Genomic DNA, 4,376 nt, shown 5'->3' with positions numbered 1-4,376 from the left:
TAATTGTCATCATCATCATCATCATCATTATTATTATTATTATTATTATTATTATTATTATTATTATTATTATTATTATTATTATTATTACTATTATTTTATGTTTGACTTTTGTTTTGCATTTGTACAAGTTGGATCCAAGTCTCACCCAGAGACCTCAAGAGACAACAAGCTAGAAGTTCATGTAGGTGTTATGCCTAGGGTACCATATATTTGGATTTGTACATAGTGTTGTTCTAGAGAATGTTTAAGAAACCATAAGAAAATTATGTGTTTGTTTTAAAATTTGAGATCACATAGACAGTATTTTACGTAGGATATGGGCAGTTCCCATGAGTACTATCTTTTGAACTTCAGCCATTTTATTATTATTATTATTATTATTATTATTATTATTATTATTATTATTATTATTATTACTAAGGCAGAATTGTTTGAGCAGTGGACAAAATGTTTTGTAATATTTCTTTATATTCAGAGTTCAGATGCCACTGAGGTTGACTTAGCTTTTCATCCTTTTAGAGTCGATAAAACAAAGTACCAGACAAGTACAGGTCATCATCAACTTATGACCACACAATTGGTTCTGATTGACTGGTCGTAAGTCGGCCTACAGGCCTATACATAGGTTTGTTTTATATTTTTACGTTCTTAGAGTACATTCTCAGGGAAAAGTCACACGCAGCATAAAACCAAGAATTTTGGTCCAAAATTTTGGAGTTTTAAGTAGTCATCTTATAAACAAAAGCAAGGTTGCCTCGATGTTTCCGTGGCAGAATATTCATCCAACACTTGGGATAACCCCAATGGGGATCAATAACCAAACCTAGGGGAAGTATTTGTTAGCTGACATCATCCATAAACGGGTTAATTTCTAAGGAATTAAACCCATTTAGATTTCAACTGGAATATTTATTATTGCTGCCAAGAGCTGGCGTACCAATCGTCATAAAGTCGATCAATCATAAGTTGGATAAGTCATAAGTCAATGACAACCTGTGCTGGGGTCAATTTAATCGACTGACCTACTACCCTAAAATTGCTGGCCTTGGGCCAACATTTGAAATGATTATTTTTATGAGTTTTTTTTTTTTTTTTTTTTTTTTTTTTTTTTTTTTTTTTTTAATCAAGGCCTTAAGTTGGCAGAATTATTAGAGTATTGGAAAAAATACTTTGTTGTATTTGTTTCAACTCTCTGTGACCTGGTTTCAAATCCTACCAAAGTCACATTTGCCTTTCAGCCTTCTGGGGTTGATAGCATCAATTACTCCCCTTCCTTGCAAAACTGCTGGTCTTATGCTTAAATCAGAAACCATCATTATTGCAATTGAATATTTTTGTATGATGTGTGTGTATGTGTGTGTGTGTGTGTGCGTGCGCATCTGTGTGTGTGTGTGTGTGTATTAAGTAGTTATAATCTCCTTTATCTCCAGCTTCGTTGAGATCATTAACATCCTTCACTTGCAATGTCTTGTTCATATTCTTATTGAGAAACAACATAAGTCACAGTTTCTTGGTAGTTTCCTTCTTTTTTTTTCCCTTCCTATGCTCTTTGAAACCTGACAGTTGTAAGAAATTAACCAAATTTATGGCCACAAATGTGCTACTATCAAATTTGAAGACTTAGAAGTCAGTGACACTGCAGCACAGATAGTATTAGAAAGAGGAAATAATTTATCTTCAGCTTATGTAATTATAAACTCATTTTCTCCAAAGCCTACATGATCCTACACACACACACATGGCGAGCTGGCAGAAACATTAGCACGCCAGGCGAAATGCTTAGGGGTATTTCATCTCCCGCTACGTTCTAAGTTCAAATTCCGCCAAGGTCGACTTTGCCTTTCATCCTTTCGGGGTCGATTAAATAAGTACCAGTTATGCACTGAGGTCAATATAATCGACTTAATCTGTTTGTCTGTCCCTGTTTGTCCCCTCTGCGTGTAGCCCCTTATGGGTAGTAAAGAAATAACACACACACATACACACACTGGCACTTCTTCAGTTAAGAGTTAAGAGTTTTATCCAATCAGTGGAGCAGCCTGCTCACGAAATAAATGTGTAAGTGGCTGAGTACTCCACAGATACATGTACCCTTAATGTAGTTCTCAGGCAGATTCAGTGTGAAACAATGCAACAAGGCTGACTCGTTTGAATTAAAGGTCCAACTCGTTTTTGCCAACTGAATGGACTGGAGGAATGCGAAATAAAGTGTCTTGCTCAAGACACGGCACGCAGCTGGAAATCGAACTCAAGACTTTACAACTGTGAGCCGAATGCCCTAACCACTAAGCCATGCACCTTCACATATACACATATTATATAAGAATCCTTACTATTAGGTTAATTTAAACAACCCCCACTTCTGACCTTAGCAAAAAATAAGTCTCAGTTTTAATGGTGCCTTCTGGATATCTGAAATGCCTGCCAATACAATCAGGCATCTTTTGAGAAATTCTTGCATTTTTTAAGCAAATTATAAATCATGTTACATGAAAGAGTAAATGATGGGGGGTGGAGAATATTTCTTCTTCTCCTTCGCTTGAAAAAAGACATGAGAAAGAATTATGATAGGGCATGATACAATTAAGATGCTGGTTTATAAATATAATTCATCTTATCTTTCAGAAATGCCAAAATGAAATCTGAAAGTTTAATTATTTCAAGTATCAAAGCAAATTATAAATATTATAAATATAAAAAAATGATAAAAAATATTAAGCAAATAAATTTTTTAAAATCACATTGGAAAAGAAATATATTTGAAATGTTAAGAATAAAAATGTTTCACATTTAATAATTTCACTCAAAGTAAAAAAAAAAAATAATAATAATAAATGAATATGAAATAAAGGATAAAGACAAAAAAAATATATTGTTATGTAAAAATATTGTTCCTGTCATGCACAGATGTTTGTGGTTGTTATAAACATAATCCATGCAGGTGGTTGTATTTTTTCCCATTATTTTAATATAAATAATAACTGTATTAATATATATAAACATGAATATATATATATATAAATGCATATGCATATATATATATATAAATGGATATATATGCATATATATATATATATATATATATATATATATATATATATATATCAATGTATGAAGGCTGACAAACTGGACAACTTAGTTGTCCCCCTTTTTAGTTTGCACTGTAAACAAGGCTTTGGGGGGTATATTTTTTTAAAACGTCAGCCAGAGAATGTTAACTTGTCCCCAAATTTTTTTTTAAATCCTTCTTTTATTCTCATTATTATTATCATTGTTATTGTTTATGTTAGATGTGGAGACAGCAGGCTTGTTTCTGATTTGGAGGGGAGAGTGAAAAGACTACTGCATTTAAATATTGAAAACCTTGCTTATCACTTGGCAATACAACATGGTTAAAACCCTTACTACCCGTGTAGTAATTATTTAATGTTAACTTTGCCATGCATGTAGCAAAGGTTTTTCTTCTTCGAGGTTGTGCATTAGTATACAAGGCACAAAGGTGGGAAAACCTGCCTTGGCTGACGGCTGCTGAAATCAGGTTTTTTTAAAACCAACATTGCCATTATGATTGAAGAAAACGATTTGCTCTGTAAATCTACACTTTGGGACCTGTAACTTGTTGTCCTTAAATATTGTGTAATATGTATGCACAAATATGTATGCGTGTATATATATATCTATATATGCATATATCTATATATTTATATTATTATATATATACACACACACACATATATATATATATATATATATATACATATAATCGGTCATAATGTCTTACGTTTAAGATGATTCCCATGCTTTCCCTGATGAGAAGGTTACAATTTTAATATCAAAGATCCCTATGGATCACACAGGTTATATACATATATATATTTATATATATATATACTGAGGGTGATAAATTGAATATTAATTTAATTAACATCAATTTGAAACCAGTGGCCTAGCATATAAAAACATCTGAAAATTCAGAAAAATTGTATTACATGCATATAAGAAGGGTTGACCACTAAGTGGACATCCGATATGCTAGAAAGAGGTCATCAACGACCCAGCCACAAAGAAAAATAATGTTCTCCAGAAAAAATTCAGCAGACACCAGAACATAAGCGGGCAAGGCAAATGGAAAATATACAAAATAAAGAATTAATTGTACCCGCTTATCTTCTGGTGTTTGCTGAATTTTTTCTGGAGAACATTATTTTTCTTTGTGGCTGGGTCGTTGATGATCTCTTTCTAGCATATCGGATGTCCACTTAGTGGTCGTCCCTTCTTATACGCATATATATACATACACACACACACACATATATATATATATACACACACACATATATATATATGTATGTATGTACATATATATATATATA

This window comes from Octopus bimaculoides, chromosome 5, assembly GCF_001194135.2.
Source record: "Octopus bimaculoides isolate UCB-OBI-ISO-001 chromosome 5, ASM119413v2, whole genome shotgun sequence".
Classification (NCBI taxonomy): Eukaryota; Metazoa; Mollusca; class Cephalopoda; order Octopoda; family Octopodidae; genus Octopus; species Octopus bimaculoides.
Note: the sequence above shows the minus strand (reverse complement) of the source record.